At 36.9% G+C, this 20,598-nt stretch overlaps 1 long non-coding RNA gene across 1 annotated transcript; it reads right to left on the reverse strand.

The window, feature by feature from the left end:
• Positions 1 to 13,795: 13,795 nt before the first annotated feature.
• On the reverse strand, positions 13,796 to 14,965 carry LOC146930231 (uncharacterized). Its single transcript, XR_015008321.1, has 3 exons — positions 14,852 to 14,965; positions 14,104 to 14,197; positions 13,796 to 14,010 (listed from the first exon to the last, which is right to left on the reverse strand). It is a non-coding gene; the product is annotated as an uncharacterized LOC146930231 (long non-coding RNA).
• Between the last annotated feature and the right edge of the window lie 5,633 nt (positions 14,966 to 20,598).

Genomic DNA, 20,598 nt, shown 5'->3' on the forward strand with positions numbered 1-20,598 from the left:
AATAGGCAGCCCCAAATAAATAAAAGGGATGATCCCTTGTCGACAATTCATTACCAAGGAGGCCGCTGCCAACCATGACTCATTAACATTAACACCAGTCAACATACTCTTGTGAAAATTCACCTTTATACCCGACACCTCCTCAAACAAAAGTAACACCGTCCTCATTGAGCGCACATTCAACCAGCTCTTTTCACCAATAATAAGTGTGTCATCCGCAAACTGAAGATGTGTTAACCGGACCTCATTGTCGCGGCCTATACCATACCCATGGAACAACTGCGCCTCTACCACCGCGTTCATCAGAACATTGAAACCTTCGGCTGCTAGCATAAATAAGAATGGCGACAAGGGGTCCCCTTGACGAAGGCCCCTCTCGATAGGAAACTCTTCCGTCGGACACCCATTCACAAGAACTGAGGCCTTTGCCGTTCCCACACATTAAGTTATCCACTTACGCCAAATTGTTGGGAAGTTCATATCAATCATTACCGAATCAAGATACTGTAAATCCACCGAGTCATACGCCTTTTCAAAATCGAACTTAAACATAAGAAGCTCCTTATTCATACATTTCTCTTCATCTACCAGTTCGTTGGCTATTAAAATACCATCTAAAATTTGCTTCCCTTTAACAAAAGCTGATTGAGCATATGAAACCACACTACCAATTACATTGCGTAGTCTGTTAGCTAGAACCTTGGCCAACACTTTGTACATGCAACCCACTAGAGAAATAGGCCGAAAATCATTAAGCTGTTGCGGACTGTTCACTTTTGGGATCAATGCAATAAAGGTAGAATTTATCCTTTTTGTCAGCTTCCCGTTTCGATGAAACTCTACCAAAAATCTCATGAAATCTTTCTTTAATAGCTCCCAAAAATGTTTTATGAAACCAAAGCTAACACCGTCCGGTCTCGGGCATTTAAAACTGTCACAATCCCAGACCGCTTGCTTCACTTCCTCCAAAGAGAATGGCTTTGTTAAATTTACCACTTCTGTATAAGATAATTTTCGAAAATTAAGGCCATCCACCCCTGGCCTTACATGCCCTGCGGTTTTGAAGTGAGTAGAAAAATAATGGAAAACTGCCACGCGAATATTTTGCACCCCTTCCACTATGACACCATCAACAAACACCACATTTATAGCATTCTGACGCCGCCGTTTAGACATAACACCGTGAAATTTTTTGGAATTAGCATCAATTTCCTTCAACCAATTCATTCTCGATTTTTGCCAATTAATACTATTTTGAACACGAGCCAAAGAATGCAAGTTCGCAGACAAATCATGAAGCTCCTCCATCTCAACCTCAAGGAGCGCTGACCTCTCTGCCTTGGTATCTAGAATATCAATACAATTTTTTACCTCCAAAAGCCTACCATTCAAGTTCTGATAATGATGTTGATGCCATTCCTTTAAGCTTGCTTTTATCAATTTTAGCTTCTGTTGCAAAACAAATCCGCCCCATCCAACCAAGTTGAAAGAGGCCCAATTTTCTCGAACAAAATTATCATAGCCTGGATAATCGGCCCAACACTTAAGCATCCGAAGCGGACGAGGTCCCCAATTAGCTTCATCTACATGTATCAATAAAGGGACGTGATCAGAGAGCCCACGTTGATAAGCTACTTGAATACAATTTGGCCACGCCTCACAGCATTTGTCCGACAACAAAAATCGGTCCAACCTACTCATAGAAACACCATCAACTAGATATCAAGTAAATAATCGGCCGCAAATAGGTAAATCAACCAAGAAGCAGTCGGCAATAAAATGATTAAATATGTCTGCATCCACCTGTCTAAACACCGAGCTCCGACCTTTCCGTTCCTCTAAATTGCAAACAGAATTAAAATCCCCACACAAGCAAAAACAAATGTTGCTATTATTATTAATAATAGGTGCCAACCGTTCCCACAACTCCCTTTTAGCCACCGTGTCACAAGGCGCATACACATTAAAAATAATGAATTCTTCCGATGTCATAGTAACCCTTCCCCTAATCACCAAAACAAGACCAAAGCTCATTGTCGACCAGACATCTAAACGAGAACTATCCCACACCGTAACCAAACCACCAGAAGCCCCCATCGATGGTTGATAAGAGTAACCACACAAACCATCTCCCCAAATAGATTTAATCATCAAATCGGTAACAACGTTCAATTTCGTTTCTTGAATGCACAAAACAAACAGATGCTTCTCATTAACTAGTCGACGAACCTCCTCCCTCTTCTCACCTCCTCCTAACCCCCTCACATTATACGATTAAACCTTCATTGAGACCACCTTCCCACCCTATCTTCACCCACCCCCACGACATCAACATCCTTCAACATCTCCACCACTCCCACCTACCTCCCCATGCTCAAACTCAATACCACCGGCTGCACGCCATTCTTTCCTCCCCTCCCTCGTTAACAGATTAAAACTATTTTTCATTTCACATTTATATTTCACCCCAACTACCTTGCCAATGTCCCTCACATCCTCCGCCACAACCTCCGCTTTGCCATGTAACAATACCCAATTTTCCCAATCATTATTAACTGTTGACAATGAATTTTTTGAAGAATCGGAACTAGAATTTGCTGCTGCCTTTGAAGTTTGTGTAACCTTGCGAGCCTTTGTTTTTCCTATCATACTTCTTCATTATTTTCATTATTGTTTTCTATCCATTTCAGGCATTCTAGCTACCTTTTTCATAAACCCAATAGATTTTGCACCGTTTCCACCTTTCTTTTTATTTAAAGTTATATTTGGTGATGTTATAGAATTTTCCTCCAATACTGGACTAGATATAGCAACATTATCAATTAAAGCTTGTGAAGAAAAAACCGTACCACCATCACATATAGGAATATTGGAGAGGCAATCAAGACTCCTAGACACAGTTTCCTTATGCGTAAAAGGACCCTCGATGTTCAGCTGTTGCTCAATACATTCTGGACCCTTAACTGAACTGCATTTTGGTTGCGGTAATGTCTGTATATACTCAAGCTGTGTCTGCTGCACCATATCTGCCCCTACAGCGCTGCTGTTTTTCTGTGTCAGTGGTACCGCGAATGATTTTGGTGACCCAACCTTCTGTTCATGTTGTCGCCACTCTTCTTGCAAGTTATTAACCAACTCATCCAACTCCCATTCCCCTTGAACCTCATCCGTGTCGGTATTATTATTTGGTTTCTCTAACAACTCCGTCGTAGAATCCAAAACCTCCTCCGTCAAAAAGTGCGTCCTCCCCAAGCAACCCCACTCCTCCACCATCTTAATCGCATACTTACAACCATCAATAAAAAAAATCGACGGTTGAATTCACTATCTCTAAAAATGATGTCGAGATAAGAGTTCGAGCAAAATCTAACCTTGCCTTATCGACTGTGCATTCGTCTGCTTGGAGAAATCTGTAGTTACTTGAAACACACATCTTAACGAAATCAATGCTCCACACATGCACGAGGACACCATACACACGCACCCATGCCCCATGTCGTATCTGACATCCGACTCAGACCATTTATGAATATTAGAGAAAAGCATTCCAAAAAAATCAATCGCTTCATTAAAAACTATCCAGACATCCTCCCCATTAGTGCAATGAAGAAAAACTCTATCCCCACCCATCGGGGTAACAGCCACTTTAAGGAAACCGGCATCCTCTACTTTTTGTTTAATAGCCAACGACGATTTCCCCGCACCTATCGAAGCCACCATACCAGAATTTACCCACAAATGATCCTCATCACGTGATTTAAAAGCCGGAATGAATTTAATGTTAGAACCGTCATTCTGATCCTTCGATCCACCAGGCACTACCGGCACGGTTTCTTTCTTCTTGACAACCTGCTGTACCAGAATTGCACCATCACCAACCTCCTTCGTGACCTCACCAACCTTCACATCAGCCTTGCTTCCCTTCACCACCATACCACCTGCCGCACCACCAACACCCTCTTCCACTTTCCTAACCTTGTTCTCTCTCCCTTGCTCCCCCACCCTTACCTCAACATTCCCCACCGTCACAATATTTTCTCCCTCAATACGCTCTCCCACCTTCAATTTACCCACCTTAACATTTTTTACTCCCTCTCCCCTACTCCTGACCACTACCCAACTTTTGCCTTCCTCCTTCTTCACCTCCACCTTCGATACCCTAACACCCTCATCATTATGAGCGAACCTATCAAACCAAGCTTCTCTTGCCCAAACGCTACATTCCCCAATCCAAAATATGTAGCTTTATCGAGAGGAGTTTCTCAAAATTCAACAAAAGTTCTCATTAATGAAGGGAAAATAGAAGGAGAAGATTGAGACTTTACGAAAAATGTAGTTTTTAAAGATATTATTTTATCGCAATCATAACAATGTTTCTTTTACATAAAATGTCATTTATACATTTATGTTATGATGTTACTAATTACTATTAGAATAAACAATAAAAGATCATTATTTTTTCTTTATTTTATATGCAGACAAACTAAAATATGGTGAGTTCATAAATAATTGTTATATAATTTGACAATATTTTGTTTATAAATCAATATATCAATAATTTCCATTAATATTTAAAAATTTAATCAAAATTATACAAACAAACATAATAAAATAATCACATGCGTTAGCGCAGTAGAAAGAGCGGACAGACGGGCACGATAGTGTAGACATGGCAAAACAACCTGTACCCGCCGGGTCCCACCCGCCCTCGCCCCGATTTTAATGGGGAAAAGCCGAATTAACTGGGTCCGGGTGCGGGTCCGGGGAAAACCCGGAGGTTTAATGCGGGGCCGGGGACGGGGCCGGGGGATACTCACACCCGCCCCACACCCACCCCCGCCCCGCACCCGTATATGTATTAATTAATCTCTTGAGTAAGAAAATAAGAAAATATTATATCGAAGGATATTATCCATTCATGAGAAAAAGTCCACGACCTTCCAAAGGGGAATCTCCTTATATTATTCCTTTTTATATCCTAATTTTACTACCTTGCTGCTAATGAATTCTAATATGGTGAGCTCCAGGGTGCCTAGTATACGTGTTGGACATGAGTACCTAAATTAGTTGGATGAATAAGGAAACAACCACATGTGTTGTCCCTGCCAAATTCAATCCCTCGAGCACCGAATTCTATCTTCATCACCTTATTCTTCTACGTCTTTCAATGCGGTTGCGAATGTTGCGGCGTTTTTACAGGTGTTGAAGGATAAGATTTTGGTTCTTGAGAGTGGTTCTAGTCAGAGTAGGTTAGTGCTTGAGGAGGAAAAGGAAGAGGAATTGGAAGTGGAAAAAAAGAAGGAATCTGTTGAGGTTGTAAAAGAGATTGTGGTTGTTGAGAAACCTGCTGCTAAGGTTGAAAAGAGGACCTGTTTTGCGAACAGGTTCTGAAGGAGAAGAGGCTCAAAAGTTGCAGGTTCGAGGGAAACCGTAGGTGGGGGTGGGGCCGGGGCCGGGGAAACCCGTCCCCGTTGGGGGCAGGTCTGGGGGTGAACTTTCTATCCCCGTCGGGTCTGGGGGCGGGGGCGGGGCTGGGTACCATCAAACGGGGTCGGGGCCGGGTGTGTTAATAAAAAAACGAGTATATATTTACTCATCTAGTTGTTACACTTTTTAAATGATAAAGTATAACAAATTGGACATATATATACTCATATCGTGTTTGTTACATATTTTTTTAATATTTAATTATTATTTTTTTGAAAGAATTAATATTTAATATTTAATTTTTTTTTTAAAATATTTAAATTTATTCTTATCTATTTGTTACATGTGTTATCTGTATTGAATATTGAGGGCATTTTTAGAAGAAAAATAGTCTAGCCCAAAAGAGCTGAAATGGGTAGTTTTCTTTATATAGAGTATAAACCATATCTATTTACTATTTTTTACCTTATCAAAAGAGGGCGCGTTCTACCGTGCGCAAGCGACTCAGGTCGCCTACGGTTCGTGAGTAATCTGACCCGTTAGATTACATAGACCATCATGGAATTCCCCTGCATTTTACTCGATTTCATTGATTCTTTCTCTTCCTTCCATCTCTTTCCTCCATCGATGACTCAATGACAGGGACGGATGCATGTTAAAGGTTATGTAGGTGTGCGCCTGCACTAAGTTCTTAATTTCTTTTTTCATAGTAGTATAATATAGTAAAAAATATATATATATATATATATATATTTTTTTTTTTACTATATAGCCCACACATATTACAAATCCTTTCCCTCTTGACCCACACTTACAATCACTTGACACTACAATTAACAACACAACCTTCATGTTTCTAAAAATAAAAAACAATAACTTGTTATTATGAAATAAAATTATCACAAATCATTTATATTTCTTTTTTAGGTAAAGTAGTCGAGTGACGAAAATTCATGTCACAATGTTCCTACTCCCTTCGTTTCAAAATATAAGCAGCACTTTTTAGGTTCATTCATTTAATGATGTATGTGGTCCATATTATGAAACACATACATCATTAAATGAAATGAACCTAAAAAGTGAATTTTGCTTATATTTTGAAACGGAGGGAGTACCAATTAAGATATGTTCATGGGTGCTACAAATTTATATATAAGGTGCCCCCACTGTTCAAAATTCCAGAATCCGTCACTGCTCAATGGCGTACGGGTTCCCTCTTCCACGTCCAAATTTGTTTTTCAATCAAATTTCGTTCTTTTTTCTTTGCAGGTAGTTCTGAATTTCATCCACACCCAGTTTAAGAGGAAAATGGCACTGTAAGTTTTAGAGAGAAAAAGTAGTAATGGTTATTGTGATTGTAGAGAGAGAGAAAGTGGCAAAGAGGAACAACTGAGGAGATTTGTGTTGTATTGTCGTACGTTCAGTTGTAGTTGTAATTCCTCTATTTGGTCTATGGTTGGTTACAATGAGAGATTAATCAGAAAATTAACCAAATTCTTCATGTTAGGGATATCAGCGCAATGCGGAAGCACAAGATCGATGCAATTGGGAATTAAAGAGAAGTAAATAAAATAACAAGAGAAATAACACACAAGATTTACGTGGAAAACTTCTCAATATGAGAAGTAAAAAAACACGGGCGATCATGAGCAAAGTTCCGCTACGTAAAAGAAAAGAGTACAACAAGTCCTCTTATAGTTATGAGGACAAAGGACAATATTTTCTCTCAATATCTCCTAAAATACTCTCTAAAATGGAACAAGAATTCTCACCAAAAATACACTCAAGTGTATGTTACAAAGTGGGTTAATTGTTATGTGATAACTCACTGTGTCTCAAGTCTTTCATGTTGCTTACATATATATAGGCCTTAATCTCATACTTAAGAGTGAAGGAATCAAAGTTGGAACAACCACCTAGAGTAAGAGCTTGGAAGAAAATCATGATTTCTCTTGGTCAAATATTGTAGGCACCTGTTGGAAGGAAATCATGATTTCTCTTGTTCAAAAATTGTAGGCACATGTTGGATGGAAATTATGATTTCTCTTGTCAAAGATTGTAGGCACATATTGGCTTGTAAAAGTCAAACATAATGGCTTGTAAAACTCGAACATAATGGCTTGTAGAAGTGGAGAATTAGAGCCACATAATCTAACAATCTCCACCTTGGTTCGAATTCGACAAGTGATCATCGCCAAATAATGCATCGAAGGGCACTTAAGTGCTGTAGAGACCAACCAAGTCCAGACAATGCTGAAATTTGGTATTTGGAAGTGGCTTGGTAAGCATATCTGCTGGATTCTCAGAAGTGTGAATCTTTTCAACTACAATTTCACCAGCAACAACAATATCTCGGATAAAGTGGTGTTTTACATCAATGTGTTTGGTCTTGTCGTGATAACGATTATTCTTGGTCAAATGAATAGCACTCTGGCTGTCACAAAACACAGTAAGAACACCCTATGTAAGACCAAGTTCATTGACCAAACCTCGAAGCCAAATAGCCTCTTTAACACCCTCTGTTGCTGAAATATATTCTGCTTCAGTTGTAGATAATGCAGCAATAGATTGAAGTGTAGCTTTCCAGCTTATAGCACTATTACAGAGAGTAAAGATGTAACCAGAAAGAGATCTTCTTCGATCAAGATCACCACCATAGTCTGAGTCAACATAACCTATAACATCATTGGTTGTAACCATTTTTCTATCAAATACCAACTTTTAGATACCGAAAAATCCATTTTACAGCACTCCAGTGACTTTTGCCGGGATTATGCATATACCGGCTTACCACCCTAACAGAATATGCTAGATCTGGTCTAGTACATACCATGGCATACATAAACTCCATTAGCATAAGGAACATGTGACATATGCTCCATCTCTTCCTTTGTGTCTGGGCAAAGTTCTGAAGATAACTTAAAATGTGCAGCAAGTGGAGTAGAAACAGGTTTTCAATTATTCATATTAAACCTATCAAGCACTCTCTCAATATAATTCTGTTGAGATAAGAACAATTTACCAGCTTGAAGGTCCCTACGAATCTCCATACCAAGAATTTTCTTCGTTGCAGCTCTCCATGTAGAAAAGTTGTCTTGACATCAAGTTGCTCCAACTCCAAATCAAACAAAGCAACAAATACAAGTAAAACACGAATGGAAGTATGACGAACAACAAGTGAGAATATCTCATTAAAGTCAATACCTTCCTTTTGATTAAAGCCTTTAACGACTAGGCATGCTTTACATCTTGGATCTTCAACCCCGGGAATGTCGTCTTTCTTCTTATAGATCCATTTACACCTTAATGGTCGTTTGCCTTTTGGAAGCTCTGTCAAAACCCAAGTACCGTTTTTATGAAGGCTCTCAATTTCTTCATTCATAGCCACTAGCCACTGAGAAGATTCAACACAAGAAACAGCTTCGGTATAACTGGCAGGTTCAACACCATCATTTACCTCTTGTGCAACAGATAGTGCATAAGCAACTAAATTGTCACTATTAGTGTATCTAGCTGGCTTTCTAATTTGTCTTCTAACTCTGTCTCGGGCAATAGAGTAATCATCTCCTTGTTGCTGAATAGGATAAGTAGTACTATCTTCATGGTTATCATCAACAACGTGATCATCAATGTTAGATTCATTTGTAGATGAAGATGGGACATCAACATTAGGAGTTGCAGGCTTTAATACAAACTCCACCTTCTCGCTAGTACTCTGCAGATTACCTGTACTAGGAAAAGAAGACATGAAAGACTGTTTTCCAAGAGATAATAATGCATCCTCATTAAAAGTCACATCTCTACTACTCCCTCCATTCCTTTTCTTTTGATGTTATAGAACTTCAACTATATTCCAAAACTTTTGATGTTTTAGTGAATTTATTATTGTTTTCTCAAGTTTACCCTTGTTGGAAAATACAATAAACTATTAAAGTAGTTGTGACCTTTGGTTTATCACATGTGAATTTAATGATAAATAAGGACATTTAAGTAAAACACACACAAATGTTTATATACTTTAATTACTCCTTAAAGCTTGTGTCAAGAGCTAAAACATCAAAAGAAAAGGAATGGAGGGAGTAATAATTAATTTTTGAGATTTTGGATCAGAGCACCACAAACGATACCCCTTATACTCAGATGCATAACCAAGAAATATGCACTCAACAACTCTTGGAGCTAATTTGCCATCATTGACATGTGCATATGCAGGACATCCAAAAATTCTTAAATTAGAATAATCAACAGGATTACCTGACCAAATTTCTTCTGGAACTTTGAAGTCAAGTGCCGAATGTGGAGAACGGTTGACCAAGTAACATGCAGTAGATGCTGCCTCAGCCCAAAGGTCTCGTCGATGCCATAACCCATCATTTGAGAGCATACACCGAGCTCTCTCAAGTAGAGTCATGTTCATACGTTCTGCAACACCGTTTTGCTGGGGATTCCTCGGAATGGTTTTGTGTCTAGCAGAACTCTAATCCATTATCTGTTCTGAGCTTCTTCACTTTTTTCCCTGTTTGAGTTTCAACAAGAATTTTCCACTTCTTAAATGTGGGAAAAGTCTCATTTTTATGCCGCAGAAAATAAACCTAAACCATACGAGAAAAATTATCAATGATAGTCATCATATAGTGGCGTCCTACATAGGAAGGAACTTTGGAAGGCCCCAAAATGGTCAGAATGAATATAATGAAGAATACCTTTGGTACGATGAGTTGCAGTAGACAAACTAACCTTTTTCTGTTTTCCAAAAACACAATGTTTACAAAACTCCAACTTATCGATGCCTTGTTTACCAAGGCGATCTTGCTTGCTCAGAAGATGCATGCCCTTTTCACTCATATGGCCCAGACGCATGTGCCATAATTTGGTGACATCATTTTCAGGCATAGAAGATGATACAGCTGCTGAACCTGTCACAACAATCCCTTGCAGGATATATAAGCTACCAATTCGGTTAGCTTTCAATAAAACAAGAGAACCTTTTGATACCTTTAGAACTCCACCTTCAGCTGAGTACTTGCACCCGAGAGACTCAAGAGTGCCAAGAGAAATTAAATTCCGCTTCAAATCAGGTATATAGCGGACGTTAGCCAAATTCCTGACAACATCATCATTAGTCTTGATCTGAACTGTACCTATTCCTGCAACCTTGCATTGGGCATCATTACCCATCAAGACAACACCACAATCAACAGGTTCAAAAGTGGTAAATAAATCCTTATAAGGACACATATGAAAAGTACATCCAGTATCAAGAATCCATTCTGTTTTACTCCTCTTATTAGAGGTGACAACATATAAAGTAATGTCATCGCCAGAATCAGCTTCAATATTGGCAGCTTCAGGAGATTGTGGAGATTTTCTTTTTTCTTGTTTTTCTTGCTTTTTGTTCAAGATAAAACAATCAGAAATCTCGTGGCCAGATTTCTTGCAATAGCGACAGGTTTTGTTGGATTTGCGTCCTCTGCATTTGGATCTGGATTTTTTGTGACTGGTACTCCCTTTTTCTTGAGTTCTACCTCTAACACTTAAGCCCTCACCCTTGTCCACAAAATGAACTTCAAGATCAAATTTTTCTTTGAACAATAAATTAGATTTAACATCTTCAAAGGATAAGGTATCATTATTTCCATACAACATGATTTCTTTGAAGTGTTTGTAGGTAGAAGGTAAAGAGACAACCAACAAAACAACTTTATCTTCATCATCAATTTTAACATCAATATTTTCAAGATCCAAAATGATAAAGTTAAATTCATCAAGATGAGATTGAATAGGAGTACCTTCAAACATTCTAATGGTATAAATATGTTCTTTGAGACGAAGCTTTTTTGCAAGGTTCTTGGTCATGTAGAGAGTTTCTAACTTCAGCCATAATCCCGCAGCAGTTGTTTCCTTGACTACTTCACGGAGAACCTCTTTAGACAGCAAAGTTCGATTGATGAAAGCGCCTTTTAATCCAACTCGTCCCATTGATCGTCGGTCATGGAAGCCGGTTTCTTTGACTTTCCATCTAAAGCTTTCTTTAATCCGTTCTGAGTAAGAATGGCCCTCATCTGGACTCGCCAAATAGAAAAGCTAATCTTGCCATCAAACTTCTCAATGTCAAATTTGGGAGACATTTTGAAATTCCCAACTTAGAGCTCTGATACCACTTGTTAGGGATATCAGCGCAATGCGGAAGCACAAGATCGATGCAATTGGGAATTAAAGAGAAGTAAGTAAAATAACAAGAGAATTAACACACAAGATTTACATGGAAAACTTCTCAATATGAGAAGTAAAAAAACACGGGCGATCACGAGCAAAGTTCCACTATGTAAAAGAAAAGAGTACAACAAGTCCTCTTATAGTGATGAGGACAAAGGACAATATTTTCTCTCAATATCTCCTAAAATACTCTCTAAAATGGAACAAGAATTCTCACCAAAAATACACTCAAGTGTATGTTACAAAGTGTGTTAATTGTTATGTGATAACTCACTATGTCTCAAGCCTTTCGTGTTGCTTACATATATATAGGCCTTAATCTCATACTTAAGAGTGAAGGAATCAAAGTTGGAACAACCACCTAGAGTAAGAGCTTGGAAGAAAATCATGATTTCTCTTGGTCAAATATTGTAGGCACATGTTGGAAGGAAATCATGATTTCTCTTGTTCAAAAATTGTAGGCACGTGTTGAAAGGAAATTATGATTTCTCTTGTCAAAGATTGTAGGCACGTATTGGCTTGTAAAAGTCAAACATAATGGCTTGTAGAAGTGGATAATTAGAGCCACATAATCTAACACTTCCTCTCTTGCAATTCTTAGGAGCATCCCATTGCTCGAAAGTGGGTCAATTTTACTGCAGAATTAATTGTCCATAGCCATTTTTGGTTGCATCATGTTCCCATTTTTTATGTGGGCTACGACGCTTATGAGTTTCTTTGATTCTTCTTTATGGGTTCAAATTGGGATCTTCTTTGAGTTCATGTCTACATTTTACACTTTCTCTGGATTTGTTGGATTCTTCTTTCTAAATTCATATTGTTGGATGCAAAGTAGTGGACTGATGATTGATGATGCTTCAATTAGGAACAAAAAAAAAAATTTAAAGAAGAGAGGAATTAGAATATGTACGCTCAAAAGATGAAGCTTACAGCAATAAAAAAAAAAGTTAAAGGGTGAATGATCCAACCCTTAACCAAACTTGTGCACGGTGAGTGATCTGAGTTACTTGCTCACCCTAGCCTTCACCTCAAAAGAGAAGTTAAAGAAGGGTGACATCACAAAGTTAAGAAGGGCAACTAGATCAAGCAGCATTGATGATGCATGCCATCCGCATGGAAGATAAGCAAGTGGCATTCTTTTATAAGCATTACTACCAAATTGTTCAAAAAAGTTACGAGGCTCAATAGTATATTATGTAAAAGTTTAATTTTCCACGTGGGGGATTGAGGATGATGTGGGAGTGATTTGCATCTTTTTTCTAAACACTATTAAGTAATGAATTCACAAATTTGATGATGATGTTTTAATGTTTATGACCTTTTACATATGCAGCTATGGAACAATAGATCAGAATCTTAATCTTGAGTAGACTTCCTACATTACATCATCAAAGAAAACCTCCATTTTCACCTTCTCCTTCTTCTCATCCATTCTTAGGCTACTTTACTCACACACCAACATCCTTCATAGATCTTCAATCCATTTCACTTCCTTCTAGTAACTATCCAAATACAAGTTTCAACCCTTTTTACCAAAACCAAGAGTCCATGGTTAGTGTTGTTAATCCTCCCATGCAATATAATTACCATATTATAGATAACATGTTTTTGTTTGGAAGTGAAGGAAGTAGTTCATCTGACGAAAATTGCACTCTTAGTTATAGCAAAGAAATCACGCAAGAAGAAATTGGTTATCATCATCATATGAATAGTGGTGGATTTAATGGCTACAATGATAACAATTTTATGATAAATTAACAAACTATTGTACTTCATCTTGATACGCCGGCGCCAGAGATTACTCCTCATTCTCATGTTAATGGTGAAGAGAATCAGTTTACTATACGGGAGGATTTTCTGTTGAAACGCTCTTATTCGTTTGGTTTTGAACAGAGTTTACCGTCGGGAGGATGGTTATTGATCCTTCCACAACCTCGCCGTGGTGGTACCGGAGATGGAATAACAGTTTCTGGAGTAAAAGATCGTAGCCGTTTGGTTTATTAGGTAAGTCTATAGTCTTTTCGTTCAGATACTACAGAAGAATGAAATCACCGTTTTTCGGCAAAGGGGATTTTTCTCGTTATCGGAGTCAGGTGTTAGATACGCGATGACGGAGGGAGTTCATGGCGAAGGAGTAAGTCAATTGCGAGTCCGATGACTATTTGCAGTTTTCAGACATGTGTTGTTTCAAAAGAGAAAATGAAACAAAAGTACAAAATTGAAATTTGGCCTGACAGAGAGCACTAAATTATAAATTTTGTACCTCATTGTGAAAGCGATGAGAAGCAGAATCTGCATCTGCAGCTCTTAAAAGAAGATAAATCTTCTTAACATTTGGTTGAACTCTCAATATCTTCTCCAACAAAACTGTCAAACATATAAAGTCAAGTACATATAATACTATTTTGAAGGTACAAAAATACAGGAAAAAAACATAGAGAAATTAGAAGGTACTCATACTTTTAGCAAGAAAGCATGTGGCACCAGTGACTAAAATGATCTTATCTTGAAGAAAATTGAGCACACTTCCCAACTCCATTGTTGTAGTATAGTACTAGAAATCAAAATGAAGAGTAAGGTGTGTCAAATTAATTAATTAATTAATTAATGAGAGGAGAAAGTTGAACGGTGAGTTTTTCAAGACAAAACTGACACAAGAGAGTGTACACCACAATGAAAGATTTTAAATCAAATTTATAAGTTTCATACACTCTTTTAATTTGAAGGAGACATAGGAAAATTCTCAACTCAATTATGGACTCTTTTCACAAGGATTTTAATTTTATGGACTCTTTTCACAAGGATTTTAATTTTTGTGTCTCATAACAGAACTGACATGTTTCTTAGATTCATTTCAGATTCAACAACACAACAACGTTAATCCAATAATCTTGTAAATGGGTACTTGAAAGAATGTTTTTTTTTTCTTTCCAATGAGTGAAACTGCTTTTTTTTTTTTTTATTTGTGATGGAATCTGAAATTGATGGTTATTCATGCATGGCTTCTATAGTAACAAGTTCTAGTTGCTCAAAGTGGTTGGTTGCTGATGTTTTGGTGGATAGGAAAAGCCATAGTGAAATGAAAAATATTACTAGTAAAGTTGAATTAGGATCCTCTGGATGTCCAGATTGTAGTGATTGCAATTTAGATGTTGATGTATGTATGTAAAGTAAAGGATATGCTACAAAAATCTGAGAAGGTACGTACCAATCGGTACTGCGACTGGAGCGTGCTGTGTTGAGGAACTAATGGATGAAAAGTATAGTACAAAGAAGCATAGGGGAGAATTTATATAACATTCTTTTGCTCGCACTATGGTTCATTTCCTGTGTGGAGAGGCTATTTCTTGTAAGTAAATGGTGTATATATATATATATATATATATATATAGGTTATGTTACAAGCCACCCTGTGGTGGTGTCTTTTATCAAGTCACACCTTAAGGTGTGATTTTCACTTTTTAGTTATAACTTTGATAAAAGACACCTTCCTAAAAGTAAGTTGGTGTCTTTTCGCAAATGCTCATAGAGTAACTTAATAAAAGACACCTTCATAAAAGGTGTCTTCTATCATAACCCTATATATATATATATATATTGTTACAAGCCACCCTTTGGTGGTGTCTTTTAACAAGTCACACCTTAAGGTGTGATTTTCACTTTTTAGTTATAACTTTGCTAAAAGACACCTTCATAAAAGTAAGTTGGTGTCTTTTCGCAAATGCTCATAGAGTAACTTGATAAAAGACACCTTCATAAAAGGTGTCTTCTATCATAACCCATATATATATATATATATATATATATATATATATATATATATATATATATATATATATATATATATATATATATATATATATATGGTTAATAAGTCTTTATCCCCTGTAATATAGGTCATTTCCGGTTTTTCCCCCTGTAAATTTTTTTTATTTACCCCCTGTATAAAAAAATTGTTTTAATTTACCTCCCTAATAGGCCAAACAAAAACCGATTTTATTTTTTTTCAAGAATTTTTCGTTTTTTGTATGGCCTATTGGGGGGGGGGGGGGGGGGGGGGGTAAATGTAACACCCATACTAGACGTATCTAGAAAGTCTAGCAAGTGTGATAATTTAGTATTGGATACATTAAAATTTACAACTATAAAAACTTCGAATGAATATTATACATCAATACGCGCTCGTACAAAATGATACAACACCTTTTGTCTAAAATAATAACAAATACATCCTTGAAAATCCACATCCATTCCGCAGCGTGTACGAACGAGTATTTGCTGAAATATCCATCCGGCAACTAACTTGACGTCCAACCTGTTTATCTGAAACAAATAAGGATTGGGATGAGACATAATGTCTCAGTGAGTTCCACCTAATCCTAGGCTATAGGCAACCTCAAGGGAAACCTACGGTCGCCACGTGTCTACTTTACAACCTGACGGTTGATTATACGTGTGTGGGGACTTGCATGCTTAGACAGTTGTGCATACTAGGACCGTCATAAAATCATCTTACTTGTTATAGGCTTACTACCATCATATGTGTCATGGCGGTCAAGGGATCCTAGGACCGCTATCTCATGATACGTTAAACGCATCAAGACTATACTTAACATATTCATGACACCATTCCTAAACCGGACGATTAGGGAAACCTAGGTTCATCATCGGCATCACATTCCTTACTTAACTTGTACTTGTACTTAACATAATCATGCATGAGTTCATTTGTGATCATAATCATAGCCATATCATACATATACGCATCTAAGTTCATTACTCATTATGTTAGTGTTGAACAAACATTATTATCTTGGTTCATTTTACGGAGAGCCCCGGGTGGAGTAACCCCGAGAACAATCCCATCATGACCGATGTACGTACATCGGACTCCCTCGGTGTCGTGTGGGTCCCTTGCGGCTTGAACCGTTCCCCTTGAGTCGAGAACCTCTCGTATCCCCCTGACGTGGATAACAAGAGACACGAGCACCGCCATGCGGTTATAATCTTAGCCTTATCATCGTGAAAGATTAAACATAATCATACATGCGAGTTACATCGGAACCTTGATCAATCCGATTAAAGGTAAACTGATACTTGTTCATGGGAGTAGAAATATTCTTCGCGATCTAACTTACATAGTCATTAATGATTAACATTCTAATTCTCGACAACTAGTCGAGGCTCTAGTTCATTCACTTACTTAAGGAATATTTTGCTACCCGATTCTTATCGTATTAACTCTCATTTACCATGCTTTACTATACTTGCCAAATACTTGTTTAGTTTATAAGAAAATCTCCTTTTCAACTTTAACAATGAGGATCTTGGTTTGAGGGGTTTACATTTGTAAAAAGACACCTCGGAGAAAACCGCCTCGCGAATCCCCACGCCTGCCAAAAGCAACCAAAACAGTGAGATGCCTCACTGTCTTACTCGCCATGGCGAGTAGATTTTCTGGGGAGGCGAACAGGACCCCCAGTTCGGCCCTATAGCTCGCCTAGCGAGCTATTTGCTCGCCGTGGCGAGCTGTGACAGTCCAGCAACCTCAAAATTGATATTTTTGACTTAAAATCCTCAAACCAAGCATCTCCAAGTGTTATATGACCCTTAGGATCATTAGAAACCTATAAAACAGTCATGGAACAAGTACATACAAGTATAGCAAGCATGGCAAGAAAAGGGGCAACTAACTTACACCTTAAACCCTAAAATTCATATAGTTTCCTTACATAAATAAAACACATAAACCAAGGGTGGTAAGCTATCTAAGGAACTCACCTTGCAAGTTCTTAAAGAAATTCCAAGCCTCAAGCTCAAGCAAGCATCATCTTCCCTTTACAACAAACACTAGTTTGCTTCCTTGTTTCCAAAGCTTCAAGCTAACCAAGAAACACAACCCATACTCTAGCCCATGCTCCAACTCCCACTAGTTGCTTCCAAATTGCCATACATACCATAAACATCATCAACCCACTCCTTGATTCTCTTGGAACCCTAACTCTTGATCTTGACCCCAAGTTGACATCAAACTTCAAAACAAACTCAAGGCCCTAGCTTCTTGTTCCATGAACTTATGAAGACTAAAACAACTCATATTTCAAGTTCCAACTTTGCCAAACCAAAACCCTAGTTTCATGGAGGAGAGGAGAAATAAAGAAATCAAACCAATTACACACTTCCTTAAGCTTAAGGGATCATAAAAGATCATAGAATGAAATCTTACCATGAGAAGATGAAGTTTCATGAAAGGTTGTTGAAGAGAAGAAGAAGTAGTGAAATCTCCCAAAGTTTCTAGTTGTTCTTGAAAGAGGATGAGAAGGAAACCATGATGTATGATCCATCACCAACTTAAGAATCCATGGGGAAGAAGATTTGATGATTCGGTGAGGTAGGGAGAGAAGAGGGAGGCCGATGGTTAGAGAGAAGAGAGAGCAAAACTCTTTTCTCTAACCTAGAGAGAGAAAGAAGTTGAACAATGAGATATTTTCGGCCTTTTTCCAAATAAATATCCTTTAATGCGCAATTACCATAATGCCCCTGCCTCAGGCGTGCGATATCTGAATCTGATATTTATTACGTAATGAGTTGACATCACATAATAAATATTTTCCACTACACTCATTGAGCATAAACTTTAATCCTCTGACACGATCGACTGGTAAAATTCCGATACTGACAGGCGGGATATTACAGTAAATCAAAACAAATTTTTTTATAGGGGGTAAATCAAAAAAAAAATTACAGGGGAAAACCGGAAATGATCTATATTACAGGGGGTAAAAACCTATTAACCCATATATATATATATATGTGTGTGTGTGTGTTTATATATATATGTGTGTGTGTGTGTGTGTGTGTTTATATATATATATATATATATATATATGTATGTATGTATGTATGTATGTATAAAATAACATGTTTTGAATCTTTTGGCCTGACTTTTTATCCTCCTAAAATTACCTTCAACTTTCAATACAAATAACACATGTAATAAATAGATAAAAGTAAATTCAAATATTAAGATAAAATGTACACAAAGACGATATGAGTATATATATGTCCTTTTTTTTCCTTTATCCTTTAAAAAGTGTAACAAACTAGATGAGTATATATATATGTACTTACTTTTTTATTATCCAATTATACTCTTAAACAATTTTTTTATAATAAAGATTGTTGTTAGTGTCATTAATAAAAATAAGAATTTAAATTTAATTTTATTGCTAGTGTCATTGAAATGGTTTAGTTTGATTTGTTATAATTTGAAAGTAAAAAACATTTATATTTTTTGTTTGAATCAAAATCAAAGTTTCATAAAAAAAACAAAAAAAAACACCGTTCATAATTTTCAAATGTTAGCGTAACAAAAAGAGTGGAAAGATGTACACGTGAATCCTTGTCTTGTGTCTCTGTAGCATGCATATGATATCTAATAATTTAACATGCAGGTCACTAATTTGATGTGTCTCTGTAGCATGCATGTGATATCTAATAATTATGGGTCCCGTGAGCTTAGCTCATTTAGTAAGCATATTTATGCAGGGGCTGAGGTTCGAACCCCAGACACTCCACTTATTCACCTTTAAGGTGAATTTCTCTAGCCGCTAGGCTAGTTGACCAAAAAAAATTATGGTAATCAAATCTGCCAATTAAATTTGAACATCAACGCATGTTAATTCAGATTTAACCTATCAAGCTATGTCCTGCTGTAAGTATAAGCCCGTTTAGGGTTTTCATATAAAGTAGAGAAGCACCACAATTATGAGATATAGTGTACACAAAGCTAGCTATATACTAATATTTTAAATAGATATTTTACGTAACGGTCATGGTTGCGTTAAAGTTGTTGCAATTTCAGCAGTAACGGATGTTCCGAAATAAGTTAACGCGGTGTAAATGAATCACAACATTACATAAATGATACTAAAATTATTTAATCTATCATGTAATGTATTATAACTTAAATTAACCTTCCTTCAAAAAAATCTTAAATTAATATTTTTTTCTCATTGTTATAAGATGTTTAAAGTAAATATAATAATAAAAATATGAATAAATTAGTAGCTACTATTGATAATTTAACATATAGATCGTATGTTTGACCGATGAAAAAGAAATTAACAAGTGAAAATTCATCCATAAAAAATAACAAATAACAATATATATCATATATTTAAAAAAAATCATGCTAAATCAGCTACATTCAGTTTAAAAAAATATTAAGAATAACACAACTAATTTAAGTATAAAGAATAAATAGTCTTTTTTTTTTGTTAAAAATCAATAAACAAATAAAATAGAAATTTGATTTGATAAACAATACATCATGGACTAGTTGGTGATCCATGAACTACGATTTCAAATCCAACCAATTCTTGTTCCTTTCAAGAATTGCTTTTAGTAATGGAATTATATGGTTTTAGTTTACAAGAATTGCTTACTCTGGTTAAGGATACGACTCAAATGGGTATTTTCTCTCTGCCTTTTCTCTTTTAACCTGTTAACAAGTTTTACACTCACGTGGACTAAAGATGAATTTGATGGTTATGATCATAATGGATGGATCATTTTGGGAGAGTGCTGCAGAAACAAAAACGTCATAGAGTGTGTGCGATTCCCATCGTATCAAAAGATGAAGACCACCCACTCCTATGAAACAATGAACATCTCTGACGGTGTTAGCATCAAGGTCAACACTAAGGTCATCGAAGTCAAAGAACCTCACGGGAAGATCATTCGTGATTTCAAGCATATCAACCTCGATTTTGCTCATTACCGAAGAAGAAGGTAAGGAGAAGCTCAAGATCGATGGGTATCTGCTCTCTTCAATTTCTCTATTAACATGTTAACAAGTTTTACACTCACGTGGATTATAGATGAATTAGATGGATATGATCATAATGGATGGATCATAATGGAGTGTGTGTGTGATTCCCACAATATTACAAA

The sequence above is a fragment of the Medicago sativa genome, chromosome 4, assembly GCF_051527215.1.
Source record: "Medicago sativa cultivar Bolivia chromosome 4, Bolivia_mono, whole genome shotgun sequence".
Classification (NCBI taxonomy): Eukaryota; Viridiplantae; Streptophyta; class Magnoliopsida; order Fabales; family Fabaceae; genus Medicago; species Medicago sativa.